The sequence below is a fragment of the Phyllobates terribilis genome, unplaced genomic scaffold, assembly GCF_046119375.1.
Source record: "Phyllobates terribilis strain yellow unplaced genomic scaffold, ASM4611937v1 Scaffold_7__3_contigs__length_470593459, whole genome shotgun sequence".
Taxonomy (NCBI): Eukaryota; Metazoa; Chordata; class Amphibia; order Anura; family Dendrobatidae; genus Phyllobates; species Phyllobates terribilis.
In genome coordinates, this window is record NW_027362767.1 from 319,630,386 (window position 1) to 319,642,177 (window position 11,792).

Genomic DNA, 11,792 nt, shown 5'->3' on the forward strand with positions numbered 1-11,792 from the left:
GTCTGCTAGTAATAACGGCAGGGGCGACACAAGCACAATTAAAGGCGCAGTGTCGCCCATGCTGTGTCATTACTACAATACACAGCCGCACAGCACACTGCGTGCAGCCATGCCTGAAGACAGTGCCGGTGAGCGGCGGCGGCAATCAAGCAGCTGAGCGGGGAGTGCAGGAGGGGGGCGACTGCTATGGGGCCTCCCCAACTCATGGGCCCCATAGCAGTCATGTGGCCTGCCGCCATTGGCAGTACGCCGCTGCCTGCGAGTCTTGGTGACCTCCTTGGCCGTCACCCAGACTCAGACGTTTTCCTGACAGTTTGCTAGCCTGAGGACGAGTTGGGCAATTCTTGAGAAAATGTCCAGAGAGACCACAGAGTCCGAGATCTTGTCTACGTTTTTTCTCCACAACACAAAGACTGGCAACTCTAATCTCCAATGGCTCCACCTCCAGTAAATATACCTGCTCCGTGGAAATATAATGGGCAGGCTGCTGTTCATTACATCTCTCACAGATTCTACGGTCCATTCATATGGCCTGGGTCATGGCCTCCGCCAGAGAACAAAGGGCGTCATGAAAGTTCAGGGCATCCTTAAGGTTTTCAGAAAGGCCTTTGTGGAACTGGCACCTGAGAGCTGCATCATTCCTCAGAACTGCAGTGGACCACTGCCGGAACTCAGTACAGTAGTCCTCAGTAGTGATGACCGAGCCACTGCTCGGTACTCACCCGAGCATCTCAGTACTCGAGATGCTCAGAGCTCGCCGAGTACTTGCGCGATGCTTGAGCGGGAGCTCGGGTCCCCGTCCTGCATGTTTGGCGCTATTTAGAGCGCCAATCAACATGCAGGGATTGCCTGCCACTCACTGTAATGCCGCAGCCATGTTGGTTGTGGCATTACAGCGATTGCCCAAATTGATGGGAGCAGTGCTCAGTGAAACATGAAAAGCCGGGAATTAATCAGCGGCATACATCGGTACCCGACAATTTAGAACAGAAAGAATAGAGCATCACACATAGATTAGATAGATAGAAACATGTCAGTCACATATATAATAAGTACAGTGACAGTGTTGGTTACTGTTCTTGTCATTTAGTGTTAAAATAAAGGATTTATTAAAAAAACAATTGCGTGGGGTTCCCCTTAATTTTAGTCTCTAGCGGAGGTTAAGCAGATGGCTGGGGCAGATGTTTGAAGCCTGGGAAGGGGGTAATACCCACGGAGCTTCCCAGGCTACTAATATCAGCCCCCAGCTGAATACCTAGCCTTTACTGGCTATTAAAATGGGGACCCAAAAAAAGATGACGTGAGGTCCCCCTATTTTAATAGCTAGCAAAGGCTAGGCACACAGCTGGGGGCTGATATTAATAGCCCAGGAAGGGTGCCATGAATATTGGCCCCCTCCCAGGCTAGAAACACCAGCCCTCAGCCGCCCCAGAAATGGCGCATCCATAGGATGTGCCAATTCTGGCACTTAGCCTCGCTCTTCCCACTGCCCTGTAGCAGTGGCAGTGGGGTAATAGGGCTGGGGTTGATGTCAGCTAATAATGCTAGCTGACATCAAGCCCAGGTTAGTAATGGGGAGGCGTCTATAAGACGCCCCCATTACTAACCCCATAGTGAAAGTGAAAAAAAAACACCAACACCCAGAATAAAGTACTTTAATTTAAATAAACACAGAATACTTTAATATTCTAAATTACACTCTACTTACCATTACGCCCAATCCAGCTGAATCCCATGTCTCCTGCAATAAAAGTAAAATAATTAACCAACTTCATCCTTACCTTTCCATGGTTCCCACGACGGCTCCAGCTCTGCTACATTGAGATGGCAGGCTGGATCGCAGCAGAATGCTGCCATCCAACTTGCCATGCCGCAGAGACACTGAGAAGATGTCAAATGAACTCAGCTCACCTCATGCACGTCCGCTAGAGACTAGAATTATGGGGGACCCCACACCAATTTTTTTTTCCTTTATTTTAAAACTAAATGACAAGTACAGTAACCAACACTGTCACTGTACTTATTATATATGTGACTGACATGTTTCTATCTATCTAATCTATGTGTGATGCTCTATTCTTTCTGTTCTAAATTGTCGGGTACCGACGTATGCCGCTGATGAATTGCCGGCTTTTTTAAAGAGACGGGTGCGTGAAAATTGGAGGGCACTAGTGTGTTCAGAGTGCCCTGCTATGTTTTTCATGCACCCTCCTATATACCCTGCCTGACTGTCTGCCTATATATTCTGCCGGCCAGGCTGAGATGTTTCATTGAGCACTGTTCCCATCGATTTGGGCAATTTTTGACCTTCTGCAGGCCGCCGGGGGGGACTGCCAGAAAAATGCTCGAGTTTCCCATAGACTTACATTGGGTTCGTTGCTCGGGTCGAGCACCTGAGTATCACAATGTGCTCGGCCCGAGCTTAGAGCACCCAAGCATTTTAGTGCTCTATCAACACTAGTCCTCAGCTGTGCGACTCCCTTGCGCCAGGTTCATGATTTTACCCTCAGCGACCTGAATCCTGTCGGGTTTGTCATATATCAGTCCTAAACTGTCAAAGAAGGTGCCAACAGAAAACCGTTCTAGGGCTTGTGGGGAGAAGGAAAATGCCCAGGTCTGAGGGCCTCCTCGCAGTAGGGACATGATTATTCCCACCCGCTGGAACTCCTCCCCTGACGATCGGGGGCGCAGGGCAAAAAATAACTTACAGCTCTCCCTGAACACCCTAAACTGGTCTTTTTCTCCAGAAAATTCATCAGGGAGGACTGCTATAGGTTCGGGAGAGACCAACTGTACATCAGAGGGTACTGACGTCACAGCCACTGCCGGCAATGAAGGGCTATGAGAGGTCTTCATTAAATTAGTTAGCAGCCCCTGCAATTGATATTGTGATGACTTCAGACTCTGGCATTCTTTAGCCAGATCCTGAGTCATCTGCTTCAGATTCTCCACCTGATCACAGAGTGTGTGAACAGTCTCCATATTGGCGAAAAAGAAAAACGTATGGGCCAAACGTAATGTGACGCCAGTCACTAACTCACGGAGCGACCGTGAGGCAGATAGTCAGACATTCCAGGGTCAATACCAAGAGAGCACGTAGATACCAAGGGAAAAGACAGAGGCATTAGTCAGGTCACAGTCCAGGGTCAATACCAAGAGAAAGTGGAACAAAGGACAAGACAAGGGGGTAGTCAGAACACGGGTCAGGCAGCAGAAGATTAGAACACAAAATACTAGGCACAGAGAACAAACCTCACACAAGCTGAATGCACGTCTGGCAGAGGTCTGGGAGAAACAGCTCAGTTAAGTAGCCTGGCAATCACCTGGAACGAACACCTGAAAATAGTTGGCGCCTCCCAATCCCAGATAGGACAGCTGAACTGTCAATCAACACAATGACAGATTCAGCACGCCCCTGTACCAGATTGGATGGTCGAGCTGTCAGTAACTCCATCCCAGACACAGTGAGGGGTGGAACCGTGACGCTTACATCTTTTCCACTTTGACTGCCAAACGGCTAAGTTAAAGATAAAATTATTAAAAGATTTTATAGAAAAGAATAAAATCTTTCTCCAGGAAACAAAATCCTATTATTCAGTTCCAAATGATGATTTATCTTTACAGATTAAGTAATAGAATGAGACACTTCAAACGGCTTATATTTTCCATCTGACCCCTAACATTTTTTCATAGGCGTACATTACTAAGAGTTATCTGAACTTAACATTGAATGGTCTATATTGCAGAAGACTGGAATCCTAAATATAAACCATATATTATTATTTGGTTGATATGTAGATTCTTCTCCAACAATTAGCTGATAACTTTCCCTATGAGCCAGAACAGAAAGTCTTCTGATACAGCAGTTCGTATTCTGGTAGACTCAAGCTGATCTTGTAATATTGGCAATTCATCTGAATGGTTTATTTGTCCCATAGTGCCGACTGCAAGGAAGGTGTATGACTTGCAATGGCTTTCCCTGCCAAAATCAGATGTTTGTCAGGGATGTCTGGAGCAGAACTTGGGGCAATTCACATGGAAGTCACATTCTGGAAAGAGGATCATGTCTGATGAGACTACCTTTTTAACCTCAATCTATTAGCTGGTAACAGAATCCTAATTTTGTTTCGGCTACCATTCCCAAACTATGCATTTACTCTACATAATATATTGCTTGAGATTGCAATTAAATCAACTTCCTTTATACTTGTTGGGTCCATAGAGACTCCCACTGATTGTTGTCACAAAGGGGAAAAAGTTGCATACATTGTAGCCTAAAGGGTTCCTAAAGTCTGGGGTTCACAGATGATTTCTCTACTAAGAAATTGCATAAAGCAGTGGTCCCCAACCTTTTTTGCACCAGGGACCGGCTTGAAGCAAGATCATTTTTCCATGGCCCAGCAAGGAGGGGGTGGGGTGGGCGGGGCTTTGGTCATATGGGGGCGGGGTAATGGAGGGATTTGGAGTTTAGTGCATACTTATCATATAGTGTAGACCAGGTCCCCGCCAGGAGCCCCACATAATGTGCTGTGCCAGGAGCCGCATCACTGAGGCCCCATCACGCCCTGCAGCAGGACAGGGCAGCTGTCCTGACAGCTGCTGTTCAGCTGCATTTACTTCATCCCAGGGGCGGACACAGACTGTAGTGGGCCCCTGTGCAAGAAATTTTTGGGGGCCCCCCCCGCCCTTCATAAGGCAACAAAGTTATGTAAACATAACCCCCCCATGTGCATCTCTCACCCCCCCATGTGCAGCTCACCCCCGTGCATCTCTCATCCCCCTCCGTGCATCTCTCATCCCCCTCCGTGCATCTCTCATCCACCCCCCGTGCATCTCTCATCCACCCCCCGTGCATCTCTCATCCCCTCCGTGCATCTCTCATCCCCCCGTGCATCTCTCACCCCCCCGTGCATCTCTCATCCACCCCCCGTGCATCTCTCATCCCCCCCGTGCATCTCTCACCCCCCGTGCATCTCTCATCCACCCCCCGTGCATCTCTCATCCCCCCGTGCATCTCTCACCCCCCCGTGCATCTCTCATCCACCCCCCGTGCATCTCTCATCCCCCCGTGCATCTCTCACCCCCCGTGCATCTCTCACCCCCCCGTGCATCTCTCATCTCTCCCCTCCCTCCCATGTGCATCTCTCATCTCTCCCCTCCCCCCATGTGCATCTCTCATCTCTCCCCTCCCCCCATGTGCATCTCTCATCTCTCCCCTCCCCCCCCATGTGGATCTCTCATCTCTCCCCTCCCCCATGTGCATCTCTCATCTCTCCCCTCCCCCCCATGTGGATCTCTCATCTCTCCCCTCCCCCATGTGCATCTCTCATCTCTCCCCTCCCCCCCATGTGGATCTCTCATCTCTCCCCTCCCCCATGTGCATCTCTCATCTCTCCCCTCCCCCCATGTGCATCTCCCATTCCCCCCACTCCTAGTTAATTGTATTTAAAAAAAAATAAAACTTGTTATACTTACCCCCATGCGATCCCTGCAGAATCCTGGCGCTCGTCCAAATCGCTAACACCAGGTTCTCCTGACTTCCGGCCATGTGACGGCGCCGTCACATGACCGGAAGTCAGGGGAATCATGAAGGTGCTGCCGCAGCAGCGCAGCGCTAAGATGTCCCGGACCCGGCGCTTAGCATGGGGCCGGGGGCCCCATGAGGAGAGAGACGCACAAGAGGGGGGCTCCGAGGGGGCTCCTACCGGCCGGGCCCCATACTGGAGTTAGGGCAGTCATGCCCTGATGGCGGCCCTGCTGGAGGCTGGAGGGGCCCCCTCTCCCCGCGGACCGGCTGAAAAACCCCAACGGCCCGGTCCTGGTCCGCGGACCGGCGGTTGGGGACCTCTGGCATAAAGGATAACTATAACTCCAAATTATGAATTAAAATCCACTTACAGTGCCTTAAAAAAGTATTCATACGCCATGAATTTTTCCAAATTTTTTTCATGTTACACCCACAAACTTAAATTTTTTTATTACTTTATGGGGACTTTATGTGATATACCATCACAAAGAAGCAAGTATTTGCAAAGTGTAAAGGAAATGATACATGGTTTTCTAAATATTTTACAAATATAAATCTGAAAATTGTGAGGTGCATTTGTATTCAGGCCCCCTGAGTCAATACTTTGTAGGACCACTTTTGATTGCAATTCTGCAAGTCTATTGGTTTGCACATCTAGAGGTTAAAAATTTTGCCCAGTCTTCTTTGTAAACAAGCTCTGTGTGCCCTACATGGCATGTGGAATGAGGTGCTCTAGTCAGATGAGACCAAAGTAGAACTTTTTGGGCTAAATGCAAAGCGCTATATGTGGTGTAAAAGTAACACTGCAAATCACCCTGATAACACCATTCCCACAATCATACATGGTGGTGGCAGCATCATCCTATGGGGATACTTTTCTTCAGCATGTACAGGGAAGCAGGTAAGAGTTGATGGGAAGATGGATGGGAGCTAAATATAGAGAAAACTGGTGGAAAACCTGTTAGAGGCTGCAAAAGTTTGGCTGTAGGTTTACCTTCCAGCAGGACAACGACCCTAAACATACTGCCAGAGCTAAATTTTGCACCTGTCAAATTTTGTTTGAATGCAGATTGCACATTTTCTGTTAGTACAATAAACCTCATTTCAAGGCAGAAACATTACTGTGTCCAACAGTTATTACATATATCAAACTGAAATAGCTGTTGCAAAAACACCAATTTTTAAAAAACATTAAGCTTAAGATTAATAGGGGTGCCCAAACTTTTTCATATAACTGTATATATATTTAAAATAATTAGAAAACCATGTATTATTTCCCTTCATACTCCACAAATACTTGCTACTTTGTGTTGGTATATCACAAAAAATCAAAATAAAATACATTTAAGTTGGTGGGTGTAATGTGAAAAAATGTGCTAAAGTTCACAGGATGAATGTGCCCCGATGCCCATCGGCCCCCCATGATGCCACAATTTAAATATATACTTGAATATTATAGTACTGCAGTATATAGGATAAGCGATCAAGTGCACACAGGTTCAAGTTGGCTAGGCGGATCAAGAAATAAAGTAAAAATGAAAAAAAAAAGTTAAAAAAAATTAAGAAATTTAAATCACCTTCTTTTATTTCTATATTTTTAAATGGGAAAAGACATTTGGTATTGTCGCATTTGTAAAAGTCTGATCTACCAAGATATAAAACTGTTTTAACCATATGTTAAAAGTCAAAAAGAAAAAAGTTAAAATGCAAAAACAGCTTTTTTTCGGTTGTTGCACTGCCCACAAAAAATACAATAAAAAGACGATTAAAACAGAGGAAGGCTCATCGCCAAAACGCGCGTTGGGGCTGGCACCATTCCAGCAGGATAAGACCTCTGATAGGTTTGTGCTTACTTATTTATATATTTACTTATTGCATTTTTACTGCACTGCCTTCATGCTACTTATGTGACACCATATACATATATGTGATGTTCTCTCCTGCTGTATATGGTTGCTTTTTTCAACTGCTGTGTCCATTTCCCTATTTTTTATTGTTTTATTCAATGAAGTCTGTGATACATATTTCATAGTTATGGATTTATGACCATTTCTTCCTTTGTTTGCTCTCCTTTTTTGGAGAGTAGCTATCACCAGTCTGAGGCTGCCCTTTTTTTATATATATATAAAAAGAGAGGACAGACTCGGGCTGGTGACTCTTCTAAATACTACCTACTAACAAAAGAGGCCCAAGTGCCCCTAACGTCCCCCTAAGGGATTTAACTGTTTAGCAAAAGTTAGGTCCCAACTTCCGGATTGTGGGTTCCTGCCTGTTCCTTAATTATGGAGAGGTTAAAAAAAAGAGAATAACTATTTTTCTATTCACACATCAACATATTCTGCTGACATAAACATTGCTCTTCTTACAGCAGTAACACATCTCATACCCCCACATGTGTCATAACAAGCTTAGTGCCAATCCTCAACTTTTAGAAACGGAAGGCAACCAGCCAATTCTCTGTTATTAAATCTTACAACTAGCTAGAGCCAAACCACCGAACACTGAATCCAGGTAATTCATCTAATAAAATGTTCAGTATAGTAAAATAAATTGACTCGCAGCACCCGAGTAATTAATAATAATAATGTCTGGTAGAATATCAATACTTCCCTGCAGAATTGGCTGACGAGCTGGTGGAGTTACACAGAAGGTACACATATTCCTTCTGTGCTGATATTCCACAAATAATAACACAGAGGTGGCTCATAAAGCATCGCCGCCATTATGTTAGGATTATGCGTTGACTCATGTCATCTTTGGAAGTGGAGTTATTAATTGCTACAACAGCACACAATACGTATAATAGCCCCTTCACTAATGTTTGTGTATCAGATCGTTGGCCCACATGTATTTGCCTATTTTAATACAACAGAGCCATCTAGCAGGGTGCATCACAAACCATGGCTTGTTAGCGGTACATCACGGTCAATCTTAGACTTGCCAGATATTAAAAGTAAGAATTTTAAAATCACTTTTCCATTGAACTTGAAATGCTTACATTATATTGATTTATTTTACTGTATGAGATTTAAAAATAATATGCATATAATTGCAGAACACATTGCAGAATAATATAATTAATAACATATCACATGTACTATGTTTATGAGAGCGATCGGAGTGGCTGATAAGATCCATTTTCACTATATGGACCTATATTATTTTTAGTAAAGGGAGAAGAATGTCACGTAAATGTGCTGTAAACGGAATATTAAAACATTTGTATGCAAAAAGTCAATCTTAAAAGTTTGAAGTGAAACATTTTGGGCCCATTCAGCGCATACTCGGAATTATAATATATGTGATCATATTCCTTCCACAATGCATAGGAATGGGTCACATTGAAAAGCCACAGATTGGATCGAGTCTGTATCAGTGACTAAAGTCACATCAGTCCTTGTCCCGATGGTGCTCATATCCCAGGGGCAGTGTCAGACTTGGGTGTCAGGGGCCCATCAGTAACAGGATGTTGAGGGCCCACTTTTCAGCTACATGCAATATTACCTGGCCCTCACTTACAAATTTGACTATGCTTTATATAATTAACTAGGTAATTTGTTAAAGGGGTTGTCCGGGACTTTTATATTACTGGCTTATCCTTAGGATAGGTCATCAATATCTGATCGGTTGAGGTGTGACGCCTGGCACCTCTGCCGATCAGCTGCACATCCACACCCTGTGCAGTACCCGGCAGTGGCCACTAATCCATTGACAGTTGTGCTGTGCAATTATCCTAAGGATAGGCCAGCTACATAAAGGTCACACACTACCACTTTAAATGAGAAGATGCTGCCTTTGTCAATAATTATTGAATTACGTGTGCATGTAGGGTGGTAGGGGCCCACTCCTGCACAGGGCACACCAGTGGGATTCACCTGTTCTTCTATGAGCCAGTCTGAGGGGTGTAGTCAAAGGGTTGCTGGAAGAGCAGGTAAGACATGTGTCATGTGTGCAGACGGCATACCAATAAGACACTTTGCCTTAAATCTCTGACATAAATAAAGTTTAGCTACAATGCTGCCTAATGTCACAGACAATCTGAAGCTACCAATCCTTGAAGAATGCCTGTAAAAGAGATTTTCCAGGACTTTAATATTGATGGCCTATCCATACAAGTGAATGGAAGTACCATTCACAGCCACAGGACAATGTATGAAGTGGTTACCCTTCCTGCAGCTGATCATTGCTGCTGTGATGGTCAAACCCACTGATACTGATGACTTATCCTGAGGATAGGTCACCAATAATAAAGTCCTGGAAAACCGCTTAAGCCAATCAGTAGGCTTTTGGATTGGGAGAATATGTGAATGTTATCCACTTCATTCAATGGTCAAATTTTATCCCATAAAATTACCCACAATGTTATATGGGATCACTAACTCCAGCAAAGCAAACTGTTTTCAAAATAAATTTAAATTAAGAGAGATGCTGGGAATGCCATGCCTGGAGTCAGATGAAGTTTCCACGTTAGAACTTCTATACAATTCTTTACTACAGTCATATCATGCTATAAATATAAAAACAGACTTGTTATTACGTTCTAGTACACACTGTGCTACATAGTAACGCCACCGCCTTGTCTGTACACATAATTTACATCATGTACAGTACAGTATGTGAATAAAGTGTAAAACTAATCGATAACAACATCAAGTCAGTAAATTCTAAATAGCATAAAGGTGCTGTGTTGTCCAGGTTTTACACACTGACTGACACTTTTTAACTGTCAGGTTATATTAAAACATTAAATCATTTTCTACCACCCAAGATTTATATCCAGCACACACCCTAGTAGCACATTTGCAATTCCAAATAAAGCTTAATTTACAAAATATAATCTAATTATCCTGCACAATTTTCCCTTTCACTCCAGCCAAAAGTCTAAACTGTGGGGTAATCATAGTCAATGTATCAGACAGATAAAGCAGGTGTGTTCCAGCAAATGCCACCAAAACTGTTTAATTTTTTTTGGCATTGCAACTTAACCCTATACAAGTTGGACCCCGCAAAGTACAATAGTGATTAGTTTTGCCTCTCTGGAATTATACTGCAGGTCTCCTTTACAAAAGGATTAAAACAGTAACAACCACCTGAACCCCCCAAAATGACCCCCATATAGCACTACTAGATTTCTCATAGAATTTTAGGATGAAATGGATCACCTATCCTAGTGAAAATACCACCTAGGCTAGGCGTTAAATTGCAGAATTGATATATACTTTTAAATAACCCTACATGCAGCATTTGTATGTATAGTCTCATCACATACTTGTAAAATACATTTTATAAAGAAATAGTTCAATTGACCATTTATAGACATTTCTGAATATAAAGAAGTATTATTTTCTTCAGATGTTTCAAGTGCAATATATAAAACTTTATGTGAGGGAATTTGATACACTGTATTCCACAAAGTCATAGCAGGAAAATACAATGCATTCTTTTAGCTTCATATAATAACCATGTGTTCCAAAGTGGATGCAGTTTCCACAGTAAGATTATTGTAACGAACTGTGAAACTGAAAATCACAGAAATTATATTTATATTGATTATTACATTATAGTTAATGGTTATTGAGTCATACTTTTAGTTGCAGAACTATTTGTACATGTTTTCAGTACAAATACAGAATATATTCAGCAGCAGCAAATATGACAGATTACTCACCTTCTTAAGAAGTGTCAGTGTTTGATGCTGATCCTTCCTAGCAGAATGTATGATAAATAATCCAGTGTCCTTTTAGTGTCTCTGTTGCAAAGTGCAGTCCTGTTCCTCAGCATGGAGCTCCTTGGTTCTCCCTGGGGAAGGCAGTTGCAGGCAGAGTGTGTGGAGAGGGAGGGCAGAGCTTGTATCTGACTGATTGATTGCCAGAGCTGGGGTACCTGCCTCCACTTACTCCTCCTCCCTCTTCCCCCACCTTTGTCTGTCTCTCTTTCTTTCTGGAACTATTGGACACCTGCTACTGGATGTAGGTGTAATGTTCAACCACCTAGAGCAAATGGGGTGGCTAAAGATATTACATCCATATTTTTTTTTTTATTTGCTTTAGAGGTACAACACAACAGTTCTGTATATTAATAACCCTTTAGTGACCAATAATAAATGGAATGGGACTTAATGACTGACCTTTTTTTTTTCCGTTGCATGAGGCTTTATTTTTAGGCTACGTTCCCAAGTTCAGTATTTTACATCAGTATTTGTAAGCCAAAATCAGGAGTGGGTGAAAAATGCAGAAGTGGTGGCGTGTTTCTAAAAAAAATAGTC

General features: G+C 43.6%; 1 protein-coding gene across 1 annotated transcript in view; it reads right to left on the reverse strand.

The window, feature by feature from the left end:
* The window catches only part of CHRDL1 (chordin like 1), a 111,220-nt gene extending 99,824 nt beyond the window's left edge, over window positions 1–11,396 (reverse strand). Inside the window, exon 1 of the mRNA XM_073637903.1 lies at window positions 11,196–11,396. The gene's annotated coding sequence lies outside the window, so the exon portion shown is untranslated. The remainder of the gene's footprint in view (window positions 1–11,195) is intronic.
* Between the last annotated feature and the right edge of the window lie 396 nt (window positions 11,397–11,792).